Here is a 26683-nt window from a genome sequence, read left to right on the forward strand (position 1 = left end):
AATTTTGAGTCTTTGTTGTAACTGCAGATGATATAGGTATCCATATAAACAGTAATCACATTGCAGAAATTTAGATGAGAACCATGGTAATTAGTTTCTCTTAAAGAATTCCGTTTAGTACATTTCACTTTCAAAATGACAATTGACCCCGACGTTATTTGAACACGCAACCTTCTGATCTGGAGTCAGACGCGCTACCGTTGCGCCACGAGGTCTTCTTTCAAACAATTACAATTCACTGATTCGGGTGATTTAGATCACCCATATACTGTCTGCATATACTAATTTATGAAATAAATAATTTGTGAGTAAACAAGCTTGAATCCTTGATTCAATAACCAAGGAATATGCCTGGTGGTCGTACTTCAGAGCAAAGTCATTATTCTTAACAAAAAAGGTCAGTTCAATGGAAAACAGTCATAGCACCAGAAAGAAAATAATAAGAGTATACTTCAAAGTCAAGATATGGACAATTCCAATGAAATGGATTATGTTTGCATGACAATTATAAGAAATTAGCAGAATTTTGAGTCTTTGTTGCAACTGCAGATGATATAGGTATCCATACAAACAGTAATCACATTGCAGAAATTTAGATGAGAACCATGGTGATTAGTTTCTCTTATAGAATTCCGTTTAGTACATTTCACTTTCAAAATGACAATTGACCCCGACGTGATTTGAACACGCAACCTTCTGATCTGTAGTCAGACGCGCTACCGTTGTCCACGAGGTCTTCTTTCAAACAAATGCAATTCATTTGATTCGGGTGATTTAGATCACCCATATACTGTCTGCATATACTAATTTGTGAAATAAATAATTTGTGAGTAAACAAGCTTGAATCCTTGATTCAATAACCAAGGAATATGCCTTGTGGTCGTGCTTAAGTGCAAAGTCATTATTCGTAACAAAAAAGGTCAGTTCAATGGAAAACAGTCATAGCACCAGAAAGATAATAATAAGAGTATACTTCAAAGTCAAGATATGGACAATTCCAATGAAATGGATTATGTTTGCATGACAATTATAAGAAATTAGCAGAATTTTGAGTCTTATTTGCAACTGCATATGATATAGGTATCCATATAAACAGTAATCACATTGCAGAAATTTAGATGAGAACCATGGTGATTAGTTTCTCTTAAAGAATTCCGTTTAGTACATTTCACTTTCAAAATGACAATTGACCCCGACGTGATTTGAACACGCAACCTTCTGATCTGGAGCCAGACGCGCTATCGTTGTCCACGAGGTCTTCTTTCAAACAAATGCAATTAATTTGATTCGGGTGATTTAGATCACCCATATACTGTCTGCATATACTAATTTGTGAAATAAATAATTTGTGAGTAAACAAGCTTGAATCCTTGATTCAATAACCAAGGAATATGCCTGGTGGTCGTGCTTAAGTGCAAAGTCATTATTCTTAACAAAAAAGGTCAGTTCAATGGAAAACAGTCATAGCACCAGAAAGAAAATAATAAGAGTATACTTCAAAGTCAAGATATGGACAATTCCAATGAAATGGATTATGTTTGCATGACAATTATAAGAAATTAGCAGAATTTTGAGTCTTTTTTGCAACTGCAGATGATATAGGTATCCATATAAACAGAAATCACATTGCAGAAATTTAGATGAGAACCATGGTGATTAGTTTTCTCTTATAGAATTCCATTTAGTACATTTCACATTCAAAATGACAATTGACCCCGACGTGATTTGAACAGGCAACCTTCTGATCTGGAGTCAGACACACTACCGTTGCGCCACGAGGTCTTCTTTAGAGCAGCTATAATTCATTGATTCGGGTGATTTAGATCACCCATATACTGTCTGCATATACTAAGTTGTGAAATAAATAATTTGTGAGTAAACAAGCTTACATCCTTGATTCAATAACCAAGGAATATGCCTGGTGGTCGTGCTTAAGTGCAAAGTCATTATTCTTAACAAAAAAGGTCAGTTCAATGGAAAACAGTCATAGCGCCAGAAAGAAAATAATAAGAGTATACTTCTAAGTCAAGATATGGACAATTCCAATGAAATGGATTATGTTTGCATGACAATTATAAGAAATTAGCAGAATTTTGAGTCTTTGTTGCAACTGCAGATGATATAGGTATCCATATAAACAGAAATCACATTGCAGAAATTTAGATGAGAACCATGGTGATTAGTTTTCTCTTATAGAATTCCATTTAGTACATTTCACATTCAAAATGACAATTGACCCCGACGTGATTTGAACAGGCAACCTTCTGATCTGGAGTCAGACACACTACCGTTGCGCCACGAGGTCTTCTTTAGAGCAGCTATAATTCATTGATTCGGGTGATTTAGATCACCCATATACTGTCTGCATATACTAAGTTGTGAAATAAATAATTTGTGAGTAAACAAGCTTACATCCTTGATTCAATAACCAAGGAATATGCCTGGTGGTCGTGCTTAAGTGCAAAGTCATTATTCTTAACAAAAAAGGTCAGTTCAATGGAAAACAGTCATAGCGCCAGAAAGAAAATAATAAGAGTATACTTCTAAGTCAAGATATGGACAATTCCAATGAAATGGATTATGTTTGCATGACAATTATAAGAAATTAGCAGAATTTTGAGTCTTTGTTGCAACTGCAGATGATATAGGTATCCATATAAACAGTAATCGCATTGCAGAAATTTAGATGAGAACCATGGTGATTAGTTTCTCTTAAAGAATTCCGTTTAGTACATTTCACTTTCAAAATGACAATTGACCCCGACGTGATTTGAACACGCAACCTTCTGATCTGGAGTCAGACGCGCTACCGTTGCGCCACGAGGTCTTCTTTAGAGCAACTATAATTCATTGATTCGGGAGATTTAGATCACCCATATACTGTCTGCATATACTAATTTGTGAAATAAATAATTTGTGAGAAAACAAGCTTACATCCTTGATTTAATAACCAAGGAATATGCCTGGTGGTCGTGCTTAAGTGCAAAGTCATTATTCTTAACAAAAAAGGTCAGTTCAATTTGAAACAGTCATAGCGCCAGAAAGAAAATAATAAGAGTATACTTCAAAGTCAAGATATGGACATTTCCAATGAAATGGATTATGTTTGCATGACAATTATAAGAAATTAGCAGAATTTTGAGTCTTTGTTGTAACTGCAGATGATATAGGTACCATATAAACAGTAATCACATTGCAGAAATTTAGATGAGAACCATGGTAATTAGTTTCTCTTAAAGAATTCCGTTAAGTACATTTCACTTTCGAAATGACAATTGACCCTGACGTGATTTGAACACGCAACCTTCTGATCTGGAGTCAGACGCGCTACCGTTGCGCCACGAGGTCTTCTTTAGAACAACTATAATTCATTGATTCGGGTGATTTAGATCACCCATATACTGTCTGCATATTCTAATTTGTGAAATAAATAATTTGTGAGTAAACAAGCTTACATCCTTGATTCAATAACCAAGGAATATGCCTGGTGGTCGTGCTTAAGTGCAAAGTCATTATTCTTAACAATAAAGGTCAGTTCAATGGAAAACAGTCATAGCGCCAGAAAGAAAATAATAAGAGTATACTTCAAAGTCAAGATATGGACAATTCCAATGAAATGGATTATGTTTGCATGACAATTATAAGAAATTAGCAGAATTTTGAGTCTTTGTTGCAACTGCAGATGATATAGGTATCCATATAAACAGTAATCACATTGCAGAAATTTAGATGAGAACCATGGTGATTAGTTTCTCTTAAAGAATTCCGTTTAGTACATTTCACTTTCAAAATGACAATTGACCCCGACGTGATTTAAACATGCAACCTTCTGATCTGGAGTCAGACGCGCTACCGTTGCGCCGTGAGGTCTTCTTTAGAACAACTCTAATTTACTGATTCGGGTGATTTAGATCACCCATATACTGTCTGCATATACTAATTTATGAAATAAATAATTTGTGAGTAAACAAGCTTGAATCCTTGATTCAATAACCAAGGAATATGCCTGGTGGTCGTGCTTAAGTGCAAAGTCATTATTCTTAACAAAAAAGGTCAGTTCAATGGAAAACAGTCATAGCACCAGAAAGATAATAATAAGAGTATACTTCAAAGTCAAGATATGGACAATTCCAATTAAATGGATTATGTTTGCATGACAATTATAAGAAATTAGCAGAATTTTGAGTCTTTGTTGCAACTGCAGATGATATAGGTATCCATATAAACAGTAATCACATTGCAGAAATTTAGATGAGAACCATGGTAATTAGTTTCTCTTAAAGAATTCCGTTTAGTACATTTCACTTTCAAAATGACAATTGACCCCGACATGATTTGAACACGCAACCTTCTGATCTGGAGAGAGATGCGCTACTGTTGCGCCACGAGGTCTTCTTTCAAACAAATGCAATTCACTGATTCGGGTGATTTAGATCACCCATATACTGTCTGCATATACTAATTTATGAAATAAATAATTTGTGAGTAAACAAGCTTGAATCCTTGATTCAATAACCAAGGAATATGCCTGGTGGTCGTGCTTAAGTGCAAAGTCATTATTCTTAACAAAAAAGGTCAGTTCAATGGAAAACAGTCATAGCACCAGAAAGAAAATAATAAGAGTATACTTCAAAGTCAAGATATGGACAATTCCAATGAAATGGATTATGTTTGCATGACAATTATAAGAAATTAGCAGAATTTTGAGTCTTTGTTGTAACTGCAGATGATATAGGTATCCATATAAACAGTAATCACATTGCATAAATTTAGATGAGAACCATGGTAATTAGTTTCTCTTAAAGAATTCTGTTTAGTACATTTCACTTTCAGAATGACAATTGACCCCGACGTGATTTGATCACGCAACCTTCTGATCTGGAGTCAGACGCGCTACCGTTGCGCCACGAGGTCTTCTTTCAAACAAATGCAATTCACTGATTCGGGTGATTTAGATCACACATATACTGTCTGCATATACTAATTTATGAAATAAATAATTTGTGAGTAAACAAGCTTGGATCCTTGATTCAATAACCAAGGAATATGCCTGGTGGTCGTGCTCAAGTGCAAAGTCATTATTCTTAACAAAAAAGGTCAGTTCAATGGAAAACAGTCATAGCACCAGAAAGAAAATAATAAGAGTATACTTCAAAGTCAAGATATGGACAATTCCAATGAAATGGATTATGTTTGCATGACAATTATAAGAAATTAGCAGAATTTTGAGTCTTTGTTGCAACTGCAGATGATATAGGTATCCATATAAACAGTAATCACATTGCAGAAATTTAGATGAGAACCATGGTAATTAGTTTCTCTTAAAGAATTCCGTTTAGTACATTTCCCTTTAAAAATGAGAATTGACCCCGACGTGATTTGAACACACAACGTTCTGATCTGGAGTCAGACGCGCTACCGTTGCGCCACGAGGTCTTCTTTCAAACAAATGCAGTTCACTGATTCGGGTGATTTAGATCACACATATACTGTCTGCATATACTAATTTATGAAATAAATAATTTGTGAGTAAACAAGCTTGAATCCTTGATTCAATAACCAAGGAATATGCCTGGTGGTCGTGCTTAAGTGCAAAGTCATTATTCTTAACAAAAAAGGTCAGTTCAATGGAAAACAGTCATAGCACCAGAAAGAAAATAATAAGAGTATACTTCAAAGTCAAGATATGGACAATTCCAATGAAATGGATTATGTTTGCATGACAATTATAAGAAATTAGCAGAATTTTGAGTCTTTGTTGCAACTGCAGATGATATAGGTATCCATATAAACAGTAATCACATTGCAGAAATTTAGATGAGAACCATGGTAATTAGTTTCTCTTAAAGAATTCCGTTTAGTACATTTCACTTTCAAAATGACAATTAACCCCGACGTGATTTGAACACGCAACCTTCTGATCTGGAGTCAGACGCGCTACCGTTGTGCCACGGCGGTACGCGTCCTCCGACCTTTTCATGCCCTACTATCCACTAGGGCGTGGTGTGAGAATATAATAGTGTGGCGAGCGCAGCGAGCCACCGAGCCCGAAGCGTGGTGAGCGCAGCGAGCCCCGCGAGGGGACGCGGATACCGTCACAGGTAGACGCGTCCCCTCGCGGGCTTCACAGGTGTCCACCTCGCCACGGACACCTGTGAAGCCCGCGAGGGGACGCGTCCACCTGTGAAGGTATCCGCGTCCCCTCGCGGGGCTCGCTGCGCTCGCCACGCTTCGGGCTCGGTGGCTCGCTGCGCTCGCCACACTATTATATTCTCACACCACGCCCTAGTGGATAGTAGGGCATGAAAAGGTCGGAGGACGCGTACCGCCGCCCCTCGCGGGCTCGCTGCGCTCGCCACGCTTCGGGTTGGCGTGGATCGTGGGGTGGCGTTAAAAATTTGGGGGGACATTTAAGGGTTAATGGGCTCTGTGGCCCATTTAACATTGATTCCTATGGCCAAATCGGGTGGATTGAGCCATTTAACAGTAAAATCGGGTCCATCGCGCCTTTTAACATTGATTCCTATGGGAAATCGGGAGCATCGCGTCGCGGGCATCGCGGGTACATTTATGGACGGCCGCGACGCGACCGACACGATTTCAAAGTTTAACATTGGTTTCAATGGGAAATCGCGGGCATCGCGTCGGTCGCGTCGCGGCCATACATAAATGTACCCGCGATGCCCGCGACGGGCGCCCTTCTAGGTAAAGAGTACCCAGAAATTTAGATGAGAACCATGGTAATTAGTTTCTCTTAAAGAATTCTGTTTAGTACATTTCACTTTCAAAATGACAATTGACCCCGACACCTTCTGATCTGGAGTCAGACGCGCTACCGTTGCGCCACGAGGTCTTCTTTCAAACAAATACAATTCACTGATTCGGGTGATTTAGATCACCCATATACTGTCTGCATATACTAATTTATGAAATAAATAATTTGTGAGTAAACAAGCTTGAATCCTTGATTCAATAACCACGGAATATGCCTGGTGGTCGTGCTTAAGTGCAAAGTCATTATTCTTAACAAAAAAGGTCAGTTCAATGGAAAACAGTCATAGCACCAGAAAGAAAATAATAAGAGTATACTTCAAAGTCAAGATATGGACAATTCCAATGAAATGGATTATGTTTGCATGACAATTATAAGAAATTAGCAGAATTTTGAGTCTTTGTTGCAACTGCAGATGATATAGGTATCCATATAAACAGTAATCACATAGCAGAAATTTAGATGAGAACCATGGTAATTAGTTTCTCTTAAAGAATTCCGTTAAGTACATTTCACTTTCGAAATGACAATTGACCCTGACGTGATTTGAACACGCAACCTTCTGATCTGGAGTCAGACGCGCTACCGTTGCGCCACGAGGTCTTCTTTAGAACAACTATAATTCATTGATTCGGGTGATTTAGATCACCCATATACTGTCTGCATATTCTAATTTGTGAAATAAATAATTTGTGAGTAAACAAGCTTACATCCTTGATTTAATAACCAAGGAATATGCCTGGTGGTCGTGCTTAAGTGCAAAGTCATTATTCTTAACAAAAAAGGTCAGTTCAATTTGAAACAGTCATAGCGCCAGAAAGAAAATAATAAGAGTATACTTCAAAGTCAAGATATGGACATTTCCAATGAAATGGATTATGTTTGCATGACAATTATAAGAAATTAGCAGAATTTTGAGTCTTTGTTGTAACTGCAGATGATATAGGTATCCATATAAACAGTAATCACATTGCAGAAATTTAGATGAGAACCATGGTAATTAGTTTCTCTTAAAGAATTCCGTTAAGTACATTTCACTTTCGAAATGACAATTGACCCTGACGTGATTTGAACACGCAACCTTCTGATCTGGAGTCAGACGCGCTACCGTTGCGCCACGAGGTCTTCTTTAGAACAACTATAATTCATTGATTCGGGTGATTTAGATCACCCATATACTGTCTGCATATTCTAATTTGTGAAATAAATAATTTGTGAGTAAACAAGCTTACATCCTTGATTCAATAACCAAGGAATATGCCTGGTGGTCGTGCTTAAGTGCAAAGTCATTATTCTTAACAATAAAGGTCAGTTCAATGGAAAACAGTCATAGCGCCAGAAAGAAAATAATAAGAGTATACTTCAAAGTCAAGATATGGACAATTCCAATGAAATGGATTATGTTTGCATGACAATTATAAGAAATTAGCAGAATTTTGAGTCTTTGTTGCAACTGCAGATGATATAGGTATCCATATAAACAGTAATCACATTGCAGAAATTTAGATGAGAACCATGGTGATTAGTTTCTCTTAAAGAATTCCGTTTAGTACATTTCACTTTCAAAATGACAATTGACCCCGACGTGATTTAAACATGCAACCTTCTGATCTGGAGTCAGACGCGCTACCGTTGCGCCGTGAGGTCTTCTTTAGAACAACTCTAATTTACTGATTCGGGTGATTTAGATCACCCATATACTGTCTGCATATACTAATTTATGAAATAAATAATTTGTGAGTAAACAAGCTTGAATCCTTGATTCAATAACCAAGGAATATGCCTGGTGGTCGTGCTTAAGTGCAAAGTCATTATTCTTAACAAAAAAGGTCAGTTCAATGGAAAACAGTCATAGCACCAGAAAGATAATAATAAGAGTATACTTCAAAGTCAAGATATGGACAATTCCAATTAAATGGATTATGTTTGCATGACAATTATAAGAAATTAGCAGAATTTTGAGTCTTTGTTGCAACTGCAGATGATATAGGTATCCATATAAACAGTAATCATATTGCAGAAATTTAGATGAGAACCATGGTAATTAGTTTCTCTTAAAGAATTCAGTTTAGTACATTTCACTTTCAAAACGACAATTGACCCCGACATGATTTGAACACGCAACCTTCTGATCTGGAATCAGATGCGCTACTGTTGCGCCACGAGGTCTTCTTTCAAACAAATGCAATTCACTGATTCGGGTGATTTAGATCACCCATATACTGTCTGCATATACTAATTTATGAAATAAATAATTTGTGAGTAAACAAGCTTGAATCCTTGATTCAATAACCAAGGAATATGCCTGGTGGTCGTGCTTAAGTGCAAAGTCATTATTCTTAACAAAAAAGGTCAGTTCTATGGAAAACAGTCATAGCACCAGAAAGAAAATAATAAGAGTATACTTCAAAGTCAAGATATGGACAATTCCAATGAAATGGATTATGTTTGCATGACAATTATAAGAAATTAGCAGAATTTTGAGTCTTTGTTGCAACTGCAGATGATATAGGTATCCATATAAACAGTAATCACATTGCAGAAATTTAGATGAGAACCATGGTAATTAGTTTCTCTTAAAGAATTCCGTTTAGTACATTTCACTTTCAAAATGACAATTGACCCCGACGTGATTTGAACACACAACCTTCTGATCTGGAGTCAGACGCGCTACCGTTGCGCCACGAGGTCTTCTTTCAAACAAATGCAGTTCACTGATTCGGGTGATTTAGATCACACATATACTGTCTGCATATACTAATTTATGAAATAAATAATTTGTGAGTAAACAAGCTTGAATCCTTGATTCAATAACCAAGGAATATGCCTGGTGGTCGTGCTTAAGTGCAAAGTCATTATTCTTAACAAAAAAGGTCAGTTCAATGGAAAACAGTCATAGCACCAGAAAGAAAATAATAAGAGTATACTTCAAAGTCAAGATATGGACAATTCCAATGAAATGGATTATGTTTGCATGACAATTATAAGAAATTAGCAGAATTTTGAGTCTTTGTTGCAACTGCAGATGATATAGGTATCCATATAAACAGTAATCACATTGCAGAAATTTAGATGAGAACCATGGTAATTAGTTTCTCTTAAAGAATTCCGTTTAGTACATTTCACTTTCAAAATGACAATTAACCCCGACGTGATTTGAACACGCAACCTTCTGATCTGGAGTCAGACGCGCTACCGTTGCGCCACGAGGTCTTCTTTAGAGCAACTATAATTCACTGATTCGGGTGATTTAGATCACCCATATACTGTCTGCATATACTAATTTGTGAAATAATTAATTTGTGAGTAAACAAGCTTACATCCTTGATTTAATAACCAAGGAATATGCCTGGTGGTCGTGCTTAAGTGCAAAGTCATTATTCTTAACAAAAAAGGTCAGTTCAATGGAAAACAGTCATAGCGCCAGAAAGAAAATAATAAGAGTATACTTCAAAGTCAAGATATGGACAATTCCAATGAAATGGATTATGTTTGCATGACAATTATAAGAAATTAGCAGAATTTTGAGTCTTTGTTGCAACTGCAGATGATATAGGTATCCATATAAACAGTAATCACATTGCAGAAATTTAGATGAGAACCATGGTAATTAGTTTCTCTTAAAGAATTCCGTTTAGTACATTTCACTTTCAAAATGACAATTGACCCCGACGTGATTTGAACACGCAACCTTCTGATCTGGAGTCAGACGCGCTACCGTTGCGCCACGAGGTCTTCTTTAGACATCTGTAATTCACTGATTCGGGTGATTTAGATCACCCATATACTGTCTGCATATACTAATTTGTGAAATAATTAATTTGTGAGTAAACAAGCTTACATCCTTGATTCAATAACCAAGGAATATGCCTGGTGGTCGTGCTTAAGTGCAAAGTCATTATTCTTAACAAAAAAGGTAAGTTCAATGGAAAACAGTCATAGCACCAGAAAGAAAATAATAAGAGTATACTTCAAAGTCAAGATATGGACAATTCCAATGAAATGGATTATGTTTGCATGACAATTATAAGAAATTAGCAGAATTTTGAGTCTTTGTTGTAACTGCAGATGATATAGGTATTCATATAAACAGTAATCACATTGCAGAGATTTAGATGAGAACCATGGTGATTAGTTTCTCTTATAGAATTCCATTTAGTACATTTCACTTTCAAAATGACAATTGACCCCGACGTGAGTTGAACACGCAACCTTCTGATCTGGAGTCAGACGCGCTACCGTTGCGCCACGAGGTCTTCTTTAGAGCAACTATAATTCATTGATTCGGGAGATTTAGATCACCCATATACTGTCTGCATATACTAATTTGTGAAATAAATAATTTGTGAGAAAACAAGCTTACATCCTTGATTCAATAACCAAGGAATATGCCTGGTGGTCGTGCTTAAGTGCAAAGTCATTATTCTTAACAAAAAAGGTCAGTTCAATGGAAAACAGTCATAGCGCCAGAAAGAAAATAATAAGAGTATACTTCAAAGTCAAGATATGGACAATTCCAATGAAATGGATTATGTTTGCATGACAATTATAAGAAATTAGCAGAATTTTGAGACTTATTTGCAACTGCAGATGATATAGGTATCCATATAAACAGTAATCACATTGCAGAAATTTAGATGAGAACCATGGTGATTAGTTTCTCTTATAGAATTCCATTTAGTACATTTCACTTTCAAAATGACAATTGACCCCGACGTGATCTGAACACGCAACCTTCTGATCTGGAGTCAGACGCGCTACCGTTGCGCCACAAGGTCTTCTTTAGAGCAACTATAATTCATTAATTCGGGAGATTTAGATCACCCATATACTGTCTGCATATACTAATTTGTGAAATAAATAATTTGTGAGAAAACAAGCTTACATCCTTGATTTAATAACCAAGGAATATGCCTGGTGGTCGTGCTTAAGTGCAAAGTCATTATTCTTAACAAAAAAGGTCAGTTCAATTTAAAACAGTCATAGCGCCAGAAAGAAAATAATAAGAGTATACTTCAAAGTCAAGATATGGACAATTCCAATGAAATGGATTATGTTTGCATGACAATTATAAGAAATTAGCAGAATTTTGAGTCTTTGTTGTAACTGCAGATGATATAGGTATCCATATAAACAGTAATCACATTGCAGAAATTGTTACTCTTTACCTAGAAGGGCGCCAGCGATTGAAATCGCGGGCGTCGGGGGTAAAAATCGCGGTGATCGCGGTCATCACGGGCATCGCGGGTAAATCGGGATGACCGCGATGCCCGCGATGACCGCGATCACCGCGATTTTCCCATAGGGAACAATGTTAAAACGGCTGATTGACCGCGATTTACTGTTAAATGCCTCAATGGACCCGATTTGGGGCCAAATAGGCCAAATTAACCCTTAAATGTCCCCCCAAATGTTTAACGCCACCCCACGATCCACGCCAACCCGAAGCGTGGCGAGCGCAGCGAGCCCGCGAGGGGCGGCGGTACGCGTCCTCCGACCTTTTCATGCCCTACTATCCACTAGGGCGTGGTGTGAGAATATAATAGTGTGGCGAGCGTAGCGAGCCACCGAGCCCGAAGCGTGGTGAGCGCAGCGAGCCCCGCGAGGGGACGCGGATACCTTCACAGGTAGACGCGTCCCCTCGCGGGCTTCACAGGTGTCCACCTCGCCACGGACACCTGTGAAGCCCGCGAGGGGACTCGTCCACCTGTGAAGGTATCCGCGTCCCCTCGCGGGGCTCGCTGCGCTCGCCACGCTTCGGGCTCGGTGGCTCGCTGCGCTCGCCACACTATTATATTCTCACACCACGCCCTAGTGGATAGTAGGGCATGAAAAGGTCGGAGGACGCGTACCGCCGCCCCTCGCGGGCTCGCTGCGCTCGCCACGCTTCGGGTTGGCGTGGATCGTGGGGTGGCGTTAAAAATTTGGGGGGACATTTAAGGGTTAATGGGCTCTGTGGCCCATTTAACATTGATTCCTATGGCCAAATCGGGTGGATTGAGCCATTTAACAGTAAAATCGGGTCCATCGCGCCTTTTAACATTGATTCCTATGGGAAATCGGGAGCATCGCGTCGCGGGCATCGCGGGTACATTTATGGACGGCCGCGACGCGACCGACACGATTTCAAAGTTTAACATTGGTTTCAATGGGAAATCGCGGGCATCGCGTCGGTCGCGTCGCGGCCATACATAAATGTACCCGCGATGCCCGCGACGGGCGCCCTTCTAGGTAAAGAGTACCCAGAAATTTAGATGAGAACCATGGTAATTAGTTTCTCTTAAAGAATTCTGTTTAGTACATTTCACTTTCAAAATGACAATTGAGCCCGACACCTTCTGATCTGGAGTCAGACGCGCTACCGTTGCGCCACGAGGTCTTCTTTCAAACAAATGCAATTCACTGATTCGGGTGATTTAGATCACCCATATACTGTCTGCATATACTAATTTATGAAATAAATAATTTGTGAGTAAACAAGCTTGAATCCTTGATTCAATAACCACGGAATATGCCTGGTGGTCGTGCTAAAAGTGCAAAGTCATTATTCTTAACAAAAAAGGTCAGTTCAATGGAAAACAGTCATAGCACCAGAAAGAAAATAATAAGAGTATACTTCAAAGTCAAGATATGGACAATTCCAATGAAATGGATTATGTTTGCATGACAATTATAAGAAATTAGCAGAATTTTGAGTCTTTGTTGCAACTGCAGATGATATAGGTATCCATATAAACAGTAATCACATTGCAGAAATTTAGATGAGAACCATGGTGATTAGTTTCTCTTAAAGAATTCCGTTTAGTACATTTCACTTTCAAAATGACAATTGACCCCGACGTGATTTGAACACGCAACCTTCTGATCTGGAGCCAGACGCGCTATCGTTGTCCACGAGGTCTTCTTTAGAACAACTATAATTCATTGATTCGGGAGATTTAGATCACCCATATACTGTCTGCATATACTAATTTGTGAAATAAATAATTTGTGAGAAAACAAGCTTACATCCTTGATTTAATAACCAAGGAATATGCCTGGTGGTCGTGCTTAAGTGCAAAGTCATTATTCTTAACAAAAAAGGTCAGTTCAATTTGAAACAGTCATAGCGCCAGAAAGAAAATAATAAGAGTATACTTCAAAGTCAAGATATGGACATTTCCAATGAAATGGATTATGTTTGCATGACAATTATAAGAAATTAGCAGAATTTTGAGTCTTTGTTGTAACTGCAGATGATATAGGTATCCATATAAACAGTAATCACATTGCAGAAATTTAGATGAGAACCATGGTAATTAGTTTCTCTTAACGAATTCCGTTAAGTACATTTTACTTTCGAAATGACAATTGACCCTGACGTGATTTGAACACGCAACCTTCTGATCTGGAGTCAGACGCGCTACCGTTGCGCCACGAGGTCTTCTTTAGAACAACTATAATTCATTGATTCGGGTGATTTAGATCACACATATACTGTCTGCATATACTAATTTATGAAATACATAATTTGTGAGTAAACAAGCTTGAATCCTTGATTCAATAACCAAGGAATATGCCTGGTGGTCGTGCTTAAGTGCAAAGTCATTATTCTTAACAAAAAAGGTCAGTTCAATGGAAAACAGTCATAGCACCAGAAAGAAAATAATAAGAGTATACTTCAAAGTCAAGATATGGACAATTCCAATGAAATGGATTATGTTTGCATGACAATTATAAGAAATTAGCAGAATTTTGAGTCTTTGTTGTAACTGCAGATGATATAGGTATCCATATAAACAGTAATCACATTGCAGAAATTTAGATGAGAACCATGGTAATTAGTTTCTCTTAAAGAATTCCGTTTAGTACATTTCACTTTCAAAATGACAATTGACCCCGACGTGATTTGAACACGCAACCTTCTGATCTGGAGTCAGACGCGCTACCGTTGCGCCACAAGGTCTTCTTTCAAACAAATGCAGTTCACTGATTCGGGTGATTTAGATCACACATATACTGCCTCCATATACTAATTTATGAAATAATTAATTTGTGAGTAAACAAGCTTACATCCTTGATTCAATAACTAAGGAATATGCCTGGTGGTCGTGCTTAAGTGCAAAGTCATTATTCTTAACAAAAAAGGTCAGTTCAATGGAAAACAGTCATAGCGCCAGAAAGAAAATAATAAGAGTATACTTCAAAGTCAAGATATGGACAATTCCAATGAAATGGATTATGTTTGCATGACAATTATAAGAAATTATCAGAATTTTGAGTCTTTGTTGCAACTGCAGATGATATAGGTATCCATATAAACAGTAATCACATTGCAGAAATTTAGATGAGAACCATGGTAATTAGTTTCTCTTAAAGAATTCCGTTTAGTACATTTCACTTTCAAAATGACAATTGATCCCGACGTGATTTGAACACGCAACCTTCTGATCAGGAGGTAGACGCACTACCGTTGCTCCTCGAGGTCTTCTTTCAAACAAATGCAATTCACTGATTCGGGTGATTTTTATCACCCATATACTGTCTGCATATACTAATTTATGAAATAAATAATTTGTGAGTAAACAAGCTTGAATCCTTGATTCAATAACCAAGGAATATGCCTGGTGGTCGTGCTTAAGTGCAAAGTCATTATTCTTAACAAAAAAGGTCAGTTCAATGGAAAACAGTCATAGCACCAGAAAGAAAATAATAAGAGTATACTTCAAAGTCAAGATATGGACAATTCCAATGAAATGGATTATGTTTGCATGACAATTATAAGAAATTAGCAGAATTTTGAGTCTTTGTTGCAACTGCAGATGATATAGGTATCCATATAAACAGTAATCACATTGCAGAAATTTAGATGAGAACCATGGTGATTAGTTTCTCTTGTAGAATTCCATTTAGTACATTTCACTTTCAAAATGACAATTGACCCCGACGTGATTTGAACACCAATCCTTCTGATCTGGAGTCAGACGCGCTTCCTTTGCGCCACGAGGTCTTCTTTAGAGCGACTATAATTCATTGATTCGGGAGATTTAGATCACCCATATACTGTCTGCATATACTAATTAGTGAAATAAATAATTTGTGAGAAAACAAGCTTACATCTTTGATTTAATAACCAAGGAATATGCCTGGTGGTCGTGCTTAAGTGCAAAGTCATTATTCTTAACAATATAGGTCAGTTCAATTTGAAACAGTCATAGCGCCAGAAAGAAAATAATAAGAGTATACTTCAAAGTCAAGATATGGACAATTCCAATGAAATGGATTATGTTTGCATGACAATTATAAGAAATTAGCAGAATTTTGAGTCTTTGTTGCAACTGCAGATGATATAGGTATCCATATAAACAGTAATCACATTGCAGAAATTTAGATGAGAACCATGGTAATTAGTTTCTCTTAAAGAATTTCGTTTAGTACATTTCACTTTCAAAATGACAATTGATCCCGACGTGATTTGAACACGCAACCTTCTGATCAGGAGTTAGACGCACTACCGTTGCGCCACGAGGTCTTCTTTCAAACAAATGCTATTCACTGATTCGGGTGATTTTTATCACCCATATACTGTCTGCATATACTAATTTATGAAATAAATAATTTGTGAGTAAACAAGCATGAATCCTTGATTCAATAACCAAGGAATATGCCTGGTGGTCGTGCTTAAGTGCAAAGTCATTATTCTTAACAAAAAAGGTCAGTTCAATGGAAAACAGTCATAGCACCAGAAAGAAAATAATAAGAGTATACTTCAAAGTCAAGATATGGACAATTCCAATGAAATGGATTATGTTTGCATGACAATTATAAGAAATTAGCAGAATTTTGAGTCTTTGTTGCAACTGCAGATGATATAGGTATCCATATAAACAGTAATCACATTGCAGAAATTTAGATGAGAACCATGGTGATTAGTTTCTCTTATAGAATTCCATTTAGTACATTTCACTTTCAAAATGACAATTGACCCCGACGTGATTTGAACACGCAACCTTCTGATCTGGAGTCAGACGCGCTACCGTTGCGCCACGAGGTCTTCTTTAGAGCAACTATAGTTCACTGATTCGGGTGATTTAGATCACCCATATACTGTCTGCATATACTAATTAGTGAAATAAATAATTTGTGAGAAAACAAGCTTACATCTTTGATTTAATAACCAAGGAATATGCCTGGTGGTCGTGCTTAAGTGCAAAGTCATTATTCTTAACAATATAGGTCAGTTCAATTTGAAACAGTCATAGCGCCAGAAAGAAAATAATAAGAGTATACTTCAAAGTCAAGATATGGACAATTCCAATGAAATGGATTATGTTTGCATGACAATTATAAGAAATTAGCAGAATTTTGAGTCTTTGTTGCAACTGCAGATGATATAGGTATCCATATAAACAGTAATCACATTGCAGAAATTTAGATGAGAACCATAGTAATTAGTTTCTCTTAAAGAATTCCGTTTAGTACATTTCACTTTCAAAATGACAATTGATCCCGACGTGATTTGAACACGCAACCTTCTGATCAGGAGTTAGACGCACTACCGTTGCGCCACGAGGTCTTCTTTAGAGCAACTATAATTCATTGATTCGGGAGATTTAGATCACCCATATACTGTCTGCATATACTAATTTGTGAAATAAATAATTTGTGAGAAAACAAGCTTACATCCTTGATTTAATAACCAAGGAATATGCCTGGTGGTCGTGCTTAAGTGCAAAGTCATTATTCTTAACAAAAAAGGTCAGTTCAATTTGAAACAGTCATAGCGCCAGAAAGAAAATAATAAGAGTATACTTCAAAGTCAAGATATGGACATTTCCAAATGGATTATGTTTGCATGACGATTATAAGAAATTAGCAGAATTTTGAGTCTTTGTTGCAACTGCAGATGATATAGGTATCCATATAAACAGTAATCACATTGCAGAAATTTAGATGAGAACCATGGTAATTAGTTTCTCTTAAAGAATTCCATTAAGTACATTTCACTTTCGAAATGACAATAGACCCCGACGTGATTTGAACACGCAACCTTCTGATCTGGAGTCAGACGCGCTACCGTTGCGCCACGAGGTCTTCTTTAGAATAACTATAATTCATTGATTCGGGTGATTTAGATCACCCATATACTGTCTGCATATACTAATTTGTGAAATAAATAATTTGTGAGTAAACAAGCTTACATCCTTGATTCAATAACCAAGGAATATGCCTGGTGGTCGTGCTTAAGTGCAAAGTCATTATTCTTAACAAAAAAGGTCAGTTCAATGGAAAACAGTCATAGAGCCAGAAAGAAAATAATAAGAGTATACTTCAAAGTCAAGATATGGACAATTCCAATGAAATGGATTATGTTTGCATGGCAATTATAAGAAATTAGCAGAATTTTGAATCTTTGTTGCAACTGCAGATGATATAGGTATCCATATAAACAGTAATCACATTGCAGAAATTTAGATGAGAACCATGGTAATTAGTTTCTCTTAAAGAATTCCGTTTAGTACATTTCACTTTCAAAATGACAATTGATACCGACGTGATTTGAACACGCAACCTTCTGATCAGGAGTTAGACGCACTACCGTTGCGCCACGAGGTCTTCTTTCAAACAAATGCAATTCACTGATTCAGGTGATTTTTATCACCCATATACTGTCTGCATATACTAATTTATGAAATAAATAATTTGTGAGTAAACAAGCTTGAATCCTTGATTCAATAACCAAGGAATATGCCTGGTGGTCGTGCTTAAGTGCAAAGTCATTATTCTTAACAAAAAAGGTCAGTTCAATGGAAAACAGTCATAGCACCAAAAAGAAAATAATAAGAGTATACTTCAAAGTCAAGATATGGACAATTCCAATGAAATGGATTATGTTTGCATGACAATTATAAGAAATTAGCAGAATTTTGAGTCTTTGTTGCAACTGCAGATGATATAGGTATCCATATAAACAGTAATCACATTGCAGAAATTTAGATGAGAACCATGGTAATTAGTTTCTCTTAAAGAATTCCGTTTAGTACATTTCACTTTCAAAATGACAATTGACCCCGACGTGATTTGAACACGCAACCTTCTGATCTGGAGTCAGACGCGCTACCGTTGCGCCACGAGGTCTTCTTTAGACATCTGTAATTCACTGATTCGGGTGATTTAGATCACCCATATACTGTCTGCATATACTAATTTGTGAAATAATTAATTTGTGAGTAAACAAGCTTACATCCTTGATTCAATAACCAAGGAATATGCCTGGTGGTCGTGCTTAAGTGCAAAGTCATTATTCTTAACAAAAAAGGTCAGTTCAATGGAAAACAGTCATAGCACCAGAAAGAAAATAATAAGAGTATACTTCAAAGTCAAGATATGGACAATTCCAATGAAATGGATTATGTTTGCATGACAATTATAAGAAATTAGCAGAATTTTGAGTCTTTGTTGTAACTGCAGATGATATAGGTATCCATATAAACAGTAATCACATTGCTGAGATTTAGATGAGAACCATGGTGATTAGTTTCTCTTATAGAATTCCATTTAGTACATTTCACTTTCAAAATGACAATTGACCCCGACGTGAGTTGAACACGCAACCTTCTGATCTGGAGTCAGACGCGCTACCGTTGCGCCACGAGGTCTTCTTTAGAGCAACTATAATTCATTGATTCGGGAGATTTAGATCACCCATATACTGTCTGCATATACTAATTTGTGAAATAAATAATTTGTGAGAAAACAAGCTTACATCCTTGATTCAATAACCAAGGAATATGCCTGGTGGTCGTGCTTAAGTGCAAAGTCATTATTCTTAACAAAAAAGGTCAGTTCAATGGAAAACAGTCATAGCGCCAGAAAGAAAATAATAAGAGTATACTTCAAAGTCAAGATATGGACAATTCCAATGAAATGGATTATGTTTGCATGACAATTATAAGAAATTAGCAGAATTTTGAGACTTATTTGCAACTGCAGATGATATAGGTATCCATATAAACAGTAATCACATTGCAGAAATTTAGATGAGAACCATGGTGATTAGTTTCTCTTATAGAATTCCATTTAGTACATTTAACTTTCAAAATGACAATTGACCCCGACGTGATCTGAACACGCAACCTTCTGATCTGGAGTCAGACGCGCTACCGTTGCGCCACAAGGTCTTCTTTAGAGCAACTATAATTCATTAATTCGGGAGATTTAGATCACCCATATACTGTCTGCATATACTAATTTGTGAAATAAATAATTTGTGAGAAAACAAGCTTACATCCTTGATTTAATAACCAAGGAATATGCCTGGTGGTCGTGCTTAAGTGCAAAGTCATTATTCTTAACAATATAGGTCAGTTCAATTTGAAACAGTCATAGCGCCAGAAAGAAAATAATAAGAGTATACTTCAAAGTCAAGATATGGACAATTCCAATGAAATGGATTATGTTTGCATGACAATTATAAGAAATTAGCAGAATTTTGAGTCTTTGTTGTAACTGCAGATGATATAGGTATCCATATAAACAGTAATCACATTGCAGAGATTTAGATGAGAACCATGGTGATTAGTTTCTCTTATAGAATTCCATTTAGTACATTTCACTTTCAAAATGACAATTGACCCCGACGTGAGTTGAACACGCAACCTTCTGATCTGGAGTCAGACGCGCTACCGTTGTGCCACGAGGTCTTCTTTAGAGCAACTATAATTCATTGATTCGGGAGATTTAGATCACCCATATACTGTCTGCATATACTAATTTGTGAAATAAATAATTTGTGAGAAAACAAGCTTACATCCTTGATTCAATAACCAAGGAATATGCCTGGTGGTCGTGCTTAAGTGCAAAGTCATTATTCTTAACAAAAAAGGTCAGTTCAATGGAAAACAGTCATAGCGCCAGAAAGAAAATAATAAGAGTATACTTCAAAGTCAAGATATGGACAATTCCAATGAAATGGATTATGTTTGCATGACAATTATAAGAAATTAGCAGAATTTTGAGACTTATTTGCAACTGCAGATGATATAGGTATCCATATAAACAGTAATCACATTGCAGAAATTTAGATGAGAACCATGGTGATTAGTTTCTCTTATAGAATTCCATTTAGTACATTTCACTTTCAAAATGACAATTGACCCCGACGTGATCTGAACACGCAACCTTCTGATCTGGAGTCAGACGCGCTACCGTTGCGCCACAAGCAGGGCCGGTGCTAGGGTGTCCGGCGCCCTCCTGCAAACCATACATTTTGCGCCCTTTCACATTGTCATTGCAACAAGCTGCAGCCCGATTGTGGGAGTGTATGCAACATGCGATCCTATGGATGATCTCAGGTGCATGTATGCATACACTATCTCAGTGCTGTGTCCCCAAAATGTTGCAGGCACTGAAGGTGCCCATACACGCTGTGAGAATCACATATGTTATGGGCTAGATTGCATCGCATCACACGGCATCAGAGGCAGAACTCTGGGAGGCAATGGAGTGATCTGCCGCCGGGCTCCTGCTCTCAAGGGGCACCTCTTCTCCCCTGCATTTTTAAATCCATTAATCGAAAGCCATTGATATCACTTCGGAATTCTGAAATATGTGTTCTATCTCTCTCTCTATAGATATACTGTATATATGCCTTTTATATTTCATAACATACATACAGGATATACAGTATATACTTTATATAAGGTTTTGTGTGTGTATGGGGGGGGAGGGGGGGGAATACACATCTTGCCTCCGGGCAACTGGGATGAACTTACGCCACTGCACTGCATGAATGCAATGTGTGTGCGATGCGATCCGAAAGCAGCACTTGTGACTGAGGGGGAAAGGAGGGAAGAGAAGGAGGAGATGGAAGAAGAGGGGAGGAGATAGAGGGGACGGAGTGTTGAGGACTGGCAGTGGCACTGCCACAGCACACTGAGAAGAGGGAAGGAAGTGGAGGCGGCGCTGCTGCCTGCTCGTCATTTGATTGACAGCTAACAGGCGCAGGGAGCAATGGGTAGGGAGCTGATCCGGACATGTCATCCAGGCATTCACAGACAGCGCTACATGCCTCAGCGCAAGTGTCTGTGAGGAAGAGGGGGCAGGTCGCAGGAGGAGGATAGTGTGTACGCGGGCGTGGTGCAGCTCTTTATACTGCCGCCTGCCAGCTGTCAGACAGGCACTGTGGGCGGCGTGCAGGAGGCAGTGACAGTGAGGGCTGAGGCAGCTTTAGCAGAGCAGGGAGGGAGACAGCGCCTTTTCAGCATGGCTCCTCCCTGCTTTGCAGGAGCTGCTGAGTGGGTAGCGCCGGCCCTGGCCACAAGGTCTTCTTTAGAGCAACTATAATTCATTAATTCGGGAGATTTAGATCACCCATATACTGTCTGCATATACTAATTTGTGAAATAAATAATTTGTGAGAAAACAAGCTTACATCCTTGATTTAATAACCAAGGAATATGCCTGGTGGTCGTGCTTAAGTGCAAAGTCATTATTCTTAACAAAAAAGGTCAGTTCAATGGAAAACAGTCATAGCACCAGAAAGATAATAATAAGAGTATACTTCAAAGTCAAGATATGGAAAATTCCAATTAAATGGATTATGTTTGCATGACAATTATAAGAAATTAGCAGAATTTTGAGTCTTTGTTGCAACTGCAGATGATATAGGTATCCATATAAACAGTAATCACATTGCAGAAATTTAGATGAGAACCATGGTAATTAATTTCTCTTAAAGAATTCCAATTAGTACATTTCACTTTCAAAATGACAATTGACCCCGACATGATTTGAACACGCAACCTTCTGATCTGGAGTCAGATGCGCTACTGTTGCGCCACGAGGTCTTCCTTCAAACAAATGCAATTCACTGATTCGGGTGATTTAGATCACCCATATACTGTCTGCATATACTAATTTATGAAATAAATAATTTGTGAGTAAACAAGCTTGAATCCTTGATTCAATAACCAAGGAATATGCCTGGTGGTCGTGCTTAAGTGCAAAGTCATTATTCTTAACAAAAAAGGTCAGTTCAATGGAAAACAGTCATAGCACCAGAAAGAAAATAATAAGAGTATACTTCAAAGTCAAGATATGGACAATTCCAATGAAATGGATTATGTTTGCATGACAATTATAAGAAATTAGAAGAATTTTGAGTCTTTGTTGTAACTGCAGATGATATAGGTATCCATATAAACAGTAATCACATTGCAGAAATTTAGATGAGAACCATGGTAATTAGTTTCTCTTAAAGAATTCTGTTTAGTACATTTCACTTTCAGAATGACAATTGACCCCGACGTGATTTGAACACGCAACCTTCTGATCTGGAGTCAGACGCGCTACCGTTGCGCCACGAGTTCTTCTTTCAAACAAATGCAATTCACTGATTCGGGTGATTTAGATCACACATATACTGTCTGCATATACTAATTTATGAAATAAATAATTTGTGAGTAAACAAGCTTGGATCCTTGATTCAATAACCAAGGAATATGCCTGGTGGTCGTGCTCAAGTGCAAAGTCATTATTCTTAACAAAAAAGGTCAGTTCAATGGAAAACAGTCATAGCACCAGAAAGAAAATAATAAGAGTATACTTCAAAGTCAAGATATGGACAATTCCAATGAAATGGATTATGTTTGCATGACAATTATAAGAAATTAGCAGAATTTTGAGTCTTTGTTGTAACTGCAGATGATATAGGTATCCATATAAACAGTAAACACATTGCATAAATTTAGATGAGAACCATGGTAATTAGTTTCTCTTAAAGAATTCTGATTAGTACATTTCACTTTCAGAATGACAATTGACCCCGACGTGATTTGAACACGCAACCTTCTGATCTGGAGTCAGACGCGCTACCGTTGCGCCACGATGGCTTCTTTCAAACAAATGCAATTCACTGATTCGGGTGATTTAGATCACACATATACTGTCTGCATATACTAATTTATGAAATAAATAATTTGTGAGTAAACAAGCTTGAATCCTTGATTCAATAACCAAGGAATATGCCTGGTGGTCGTGCTTAAGTGCAAAGTCATTATTCTTAACAAAAAAGGTCAGTTCAATGGAAAACAGTCATAGCACCAGAAAGAAAATAATAAGAGTATACTTCAAAGTCAAGATATGGACAATTCCAATGAAATGGATTATGTTTGCATGACAATTATAAGAAATTAGCAGAATTTTGAGTCTTTGTTGCAACTGCAGATGATATAGGTATCCATATAAACAGTAATCACATTGCAGAAATTTAGATGAGAACCATGGTAATTAGTTTCTCTTAAAGAATTCCGTTTAGTACATTTCACTTTCAAAATGACAATTGACCCCGACGTGATTTGAACACGCAACCTTCTGATCTGGAGTCAGACGCGCTACTGTTGCGCCACGAGGTCTTCTTTCAAACAAATGCAATTCACTGATTCGGGTGATTTTTATCACCCATATACTGTCTGCATATACTAATTTATGAAATAAATAATTTGTGAGTAAACAAGCTTGAATCCTTGATTCAATAACCAAGGAATATGCCTGGTGGTCGTGCTTAAGTGCAAAGTCATTATTCTTAACAAAAAAGGTCAGTTCAATGGAAAACAGTCATAGCACCAGAAAGAAAATAATAAGAGTATACTTCAAAGTCAAGATATGGACAATTCCAATGAAATGGATTATGTTTGCATGACAATTATAAGAAATTAGCAGAATTTTGAGTCTTTGTTGTAACTGCAGATGATATAGGTAGCCATATAAACAGTAATCACATTGCAGAAATTTAGATGAGAACCATGGTAATTAGTTTCTCTTAAAGAATTCCGTTTAGTACATTTCACTTTCAAAATGACAATTGACCCCGACGTGATTTGAACACGCAACCTTCAGATCTGGAGTCAGACGCGCTACCGTTGCGCCACGAGGTCTTCTTTTAAACAAATGCAGTTCACTGATTCGGGTGATTTAGATCACACATATACTGTCTGCATATACTAATTTATGAAATAAATAATTTGTGAGTAAACAAGCTTGAATCCTTGATTCAATAACCAAGGAATATGCCTGGTGGTCGTGCTTAAGTGCAAAGTCATTATTCTTAACAAAAAAGGTCAGTTCAATGGAAAACAGTCATAGCACCAGAAAGAAAATAATAAGAGTATACTTCAAAGTCAAGATATGGACAATTCCAATGAAATGGATTATGTTTGCATGACAATTATAAGAAATTAGCAGAATTTTGAGTCTTTGTTGCAACTGCAGATGATATAGGTATCCATATAAACAGTAATCACATTGCAGAAATTTAGATGAGAACCATGGTAATTAGTTTCTCTTAAAGAATTCCGTTTAGTACATTTCACTTTCAAAATGACAATTGACCCCGACGTGATTTGAACACGCAACCTTCTGATCTGGAGTCAGATGCGCTACCGTTGCGCCACGAGGTCTTCTTTAGACATCTGTAATTCACTGATTCGGGTGATTTAGATCACCCATATACTGTCTGCATATACTAATTTGTGAAATAATTAATTTGTGAGTAAACAAGCTTACATCCTTGATTCAATAACCAAGGAATATGCCTGGTGGTCGTGCTTAAGTGCAAAGTCATTATTCTTAACAAAAAAGGTCAGTTCAATGGAAAACAGTCATAGCACCAGAAAGAAAATAATAAGAGTATACTTCAAAGTCAAGATATGGACAATTCCAATGAAATGGATTATGTTTGCATGACAATTATAAGAAATTAGCAGAATTTTGAGTCTTTGTTGTAACTGCAGATGATATAGGTATCCATATAAACAGTAATCACATTGCAGAGATTTAGATGAGAACCATGGTGATTAGTTTCTCTTATAGAATTCCATTTAGTACATTTCACTTTCAAAATGACAATTGACCCCGACGTGAGTTGAACACGCAACCTTCTGATCTGGAGTCAGACGCGCTACCGTTGCGCCACGAGGTCTTCTTTAGAGCAACTATAATTCATTGATTCGGGAGATTTAGATCACCCATATACTGTCTGCATATACTAATTTGTGAAATAAATAATTTGTGAGAAAACAAGCTTACATCCTTGATTTAATAACCAAGGAATATGCCTGGTGGTCGTGCTTAAGTGCAAAGTCATTATTCTTAACAAAAAAGGTCAGTTCAATGGAAAACAGTCATAGCACCAGAAAGATAATAATAAGAGTATACTTCAAAGTCAAGATATGGACAATTCCAATTAAATGGATTATGTTTGCATGACAATTATAAGAAATTAGCAGAATTTTGAGTCTTTGTTGCAACTGCAGATTATATAGGTATCCATATAAACAGTAATCACATTGCAGAAATTTAGATGAGAACCATGGTAATTAGTTTCTCTTAAAGAATTCCGTTTAGTACATTTCACTTTCAAAATGACAATTGACCCCGACATGATTTGAACACGCAACCTTCTGATCTGGAGTCAGATGCGCTACTGTTGCGCCACAAGGTCTTCCTTCAAACAAATGCAATTCACTGATTCGGGTGATTTAGATCACCCATATACTGTCTGCATATACTAATTTATGAAATAAATAATTTGTGAGTAAACAAGCTTGAATCCTTGATTCAATAACCAAGGAATATGCCTGGTGGTCGTGCTTAAGTGCAAAGTCATTATTCTTAACAAAAAAGGTCAGTTCAATGGAAAACAGTCATAGCACCAGAAAGAAAATAATAAGAGTATACTTCAAAGTCAAGATATGGACAATTCCAATGAAATGGATTATGTTTGCATGACAATTATAAGAATTTTGAGTCTTTGTTGTAACTGCAGATGATATAGGTATCCATATAAACAGTAATCACATTGCAGAAATTTAGATGAGAACCATGGTAATTAGTTTCTCTTAAAGAATTCTTTTTAGTACATTTCACTTTCAG

At 37.2% G+C, this 26683-nt stretch overlaps 30 non-coding genes across 30 annotated transcripts; all 30 read right to left on the bottom strand.

Moving 5' to 3' along the window:
- Positions 1-143: 143 nt before the first annotated feature.
- On the bottom strand, positions 144-215 carry TRNAW-CCA (transfer RNA tryptophan (anticodon CCA)). The gene has a single exon. It is a non-coding gene; the product is annotated as a tRNA-Trp (tRNA).
- A 2540-nt stretch (positions 216-2755) lies between these two features.
- Positions 2756-2827, bottom strand: TRNAW-CCA (transfer RNA tryptophan (anticodon CCA)). The gene has a single exon. It is a non-coding gene; the product is annotated as a tRNA-Trp (tRNA).
- Positions 2828-3276: 449 nt separating this feature from the next.
- Positions 3277-3348, bottom strand: TRNAW-CCA (transfer RNA tryptophan (anticodon CCA)). The gene has a single exon. It is a non-coding gene; the product is annotated as a tRNA-Trp (tRNA).
- A 1494-nt stretch (positions 3349-4842) lies between these two features.
- Positions 4843-4914, bottom strand: TRNAW-CCA (transfer RNA tryptophan (anticodon CCA)). Its single transcript has one exon. It is a non-coding gene; the product is annotated as a tRNA-Trp (tRNA).
- Positions 4915-5364: 450 nt separating this feature from the next.
- On the bottom strand, positions 5365-5436 carry TRNAW-CCA (transfer RNA tryptophan (anticodon CCA)). Its single transcript has one exon. It is a non-coding gene; the product is annotated as a tRNA-Trp (tRNA).
- Positions 5437-7303: 1867 nt separating this feature from the next.
- TRNAW-CCA (transfer RNA tryptophan (anticodon CCA)) lies at positions 7304-7375 on the bottom strand. The gene has a single exon. It is a non-coding gene; the product is annotated as a tRNA-Trp (tRNA).
- Positions 7376-7825: 450 nt separating this feature from the next.
- TRNAW-CCA (transfer RNA tryptophan (anticodon CCA)) lies at positions 7826-7897 on the bottom strand. Its single transcript has one exon. It is a non-coding gene; the product is annotated as a tRNA-Trp (tRNA).
- A 972-nt stretch (positions 7898-8869) lies between these two features.
- Positions 8870-8941, bottom strand: TRNAW-CCA (transfer RNA tryptophan (anticodon CCA)). Its single transcript has one exon. It is a non-coding gene; the product is annotated as a tRNA-Trp (tRNA).
- A 450-nt stretch (positions 8942-9391) lies between these two features.
- TRNAW-CCA (transfer RNA tryptophan (anticodon CCA)) lies at positions 9392-9463 on the bottom strand. Its single transcript has one exon. It is a non-coding gene; the product is annotated as a tRNA-Trp (tRNA).
- A 450-nt stretch (positions 9464-9913) lies between these two features.
- On the bottom strand, positions 9914-9985 carry TRNAW-CCA (transfer RNA tryptophan (anticodon CCA)). Its single transcript has one exon. It is a non-coding gene; the product is annotated as a tRNA-Trp (tRNA).
- A 450-nt stretch (positions 9986-10435) lies between these two features.
- Positions 10436-10507, bottom strand: TRNAW-CCA (transfer RNA tryptophan (anticodon CCA)). Its single transcript has one exon. It is a non-coding gene; the product is annotated as a tRNA-Trp (tRNA).
- A 449-nt stretch (positions 10508-10956) lies between these two features.
- On the bottom strand, positions 10957-11028 carry TRNAW-CCA (transfer RNA tryptophan (anticodon CCA)). Its single transcript has one exon. It is a non-coding gene; the product is annotated as a tRNA-Trp (tRNA).
- A 450-nt stretch (positions 11029-11478) lies between these two features.
- TRNAW-CCA (transfer RNA tryptophan (anticodon CCA)) lies at positions 11479-11550 on the bottom strand. Its single transcript has one exon. It is a non-coding gene; the product is annotated as a tRNA-Trp (tRNA).
- A 2573-nt stretch (positions 11551-14123) lies between these two features.
- TRNAW-CCA (transfer RNA tryptophan (anticodon CCA)) lies at positions 14124-14195 on the bottom strand. The gene has a single exon. It is a non-coding gene; the product is annotated as a tRNA-Trp (tRNA).
- A 450-nt stretch (positions 14196-14645) lies between these two features.
- On the bottom strand, positions 14646-14717 carry TRNAW-CCA (transfer RNA tryptophan (anticodon CCA)). Its single transcript has one exon. It is a non-coding gene; the product is annotated as a tRNA-Trp (tRNA).
- A 2016-nt stretch (positions 14718-16733) lies between these two features.
- Positions 16734-16805, bottom strand: TRNAW-CCA (transfer RNA tryptophan (anticodon CCA)). The gene has a single exon. It is a non-coding gene; the product is annotated as a tRNA-Trp (tRNA).
- Positions 16806-17773: 968 nt separating this feature from the next.
- TRNAW-CCA (transfer RNA tryptophan (anticodon CCA)) lies at positions 17774-17845 on the bottom strand. The gene has a single exon. It is a non-coding gene; the product is annotated as a tRNA-Trp (tRNA).
- Positions 17846-18817: 972 nt separating this feature from the next.
- TRNAW-CCA (transfer RNA tryptophan (anticodon CCA)) lies at positions 18818-18889 on the bottom strand. The gene has a single exon. It is a non-coding gene; the product is annotated as a tRNA-Trp (tRNA).
- A 449-nt stretch (positions 18890-19338) lies between these two features.
- TRNAW-CCA (transfer RNA tryptophan (anticodon CCA)) lies at positions 19339-19410 on the bottom strand. The gene has a single exon. It is a non-coding gene; the product is annotated as a tRNA-Trp (tRNA).
- Positions 19411-19860: 450 nt separating this feature from the next.
- TRNAW-CCA (transfer RNA tryptophan (anticodon CCA)) lies at positions 19861-19932 on the bottom strand. The gene has a single exon. It is a non-coding gene; the product is annotated as a tRNA-Trp (tRNA).
- A 450-nt stretch (positions 19933-20382) lies between these two features.
- Positions 20383-20454, bottom strand: TRNAW-CCA (transfer RNA tryptophan (anticodon CCA)). The gene has a single exon. It is a non-coding gene; the product is annotated as a tRNA-Trp (tRNA).
- A 450-nt stretch (positions 20455-20904) lies between these two features.
- TRNAW-CCA (transfer RNA tryptophan (anticodon CCA)) lies at positions 20905-20980 on the bottom strand. Its single transcript has one exon. It is a non-coding gene; the product is annotated as a tRNA-Trp (tRNA).
- Positions 20981-22527: 1547 nt separating this feature from the next.
- Positions 22528-22599, bottom strand: TRNAW-CCA (transfer RNA tryptophan (anticodon CCA)). The gene has a single exon. It is a non-coding gene; the product is annotated as a tRNA-Trp (tRNA).
- A 450-nt stretch (positions 22600-23049) lies between these two features.
- Positions 23050-23121, bottom strand: TRNAW-CCA (transfer RNA tryptophan (anticodon CCA)). Its single transcript has one exon. It is a non-coding gene; the product is annotated as a tRNA-Trp (tRNA).
- Positions 23122-23571: 450 nt separating this feature from the next.
- TRNAW-CCA (transfer RNA tryptophan (anticodon CCA)) lies at positions 23572-23644 on the bottom strand. Its single transcript has one exon. It is a non-coding gene; the product is annotated as a tRNA-Trp (tRNA).
- A 449-nt stretch (positions 23645-24093) lies between these two features.
- TRNAW-CCA (transfer RNA tryptophan (anticodon CCA)) lies at positions 24094-24165 on the bottom strand. Its single transcript has one exon. It is a non-coding gene; the product is annotated as a tRNA-Trp (tRNA).
- A 450-nt stretch (positions 24166-24615) lies between these two features.
- Positions 24616-24687, bottom strand: TRNAW-CCA (transfer RNA tryptophan (anticodon CCA)). The gene has a single exon. It is a non-coding gene; the product is annotated as a tRNA-Trp (tRNA).
- Positions 24688-25137: 450 nt separating this feature from the next.
- Positions 25138-25209, bottom strand: TRNAW-CCA (transfer RNA tryptophan (anticodon CCA)). Its single transcript has one exon. It is a non-coding gene; the product is annotated as a tRNA-Trp (tRNA).
- A 449-nt stretch (positions 25210-25658) lies between these two features.
- TRNAW-CCA (transfer RNA tryptophan (anticodon CCA)) lies at positions 25659-25730 on the bottom strand. The gene has a single exon. It is a non-coding gene; the product is annotated as a tRNA-Trp (tRNA).
- Positions 25731-26180: 450 nt separating this feature from the next.
- Positions 26181-26252, bottom strand: TRNAW-CCA (transfer RNA tryptophan (anticodon CCA)). The gene has a single exon. It is a non-coding gene; the product is annotated as a tRNA-Trp (tRNA).
- Between the last annotated feature and the right edge of the window lie 431 nt (positions 26253-26683).

Source organism: Crinia signifera, chromosome 4 (genome assembly GCF_055691185.1).
Source record: "Crinia signifera chromosome 4, ASM5569118v1, whole genome shotgun sequence".
Lineage (NCBI taxonomy): Eukaryota > Metazoa > Chordata > Amphibia > Anura > Myobatrachidae > Crinia > Crinia signifera.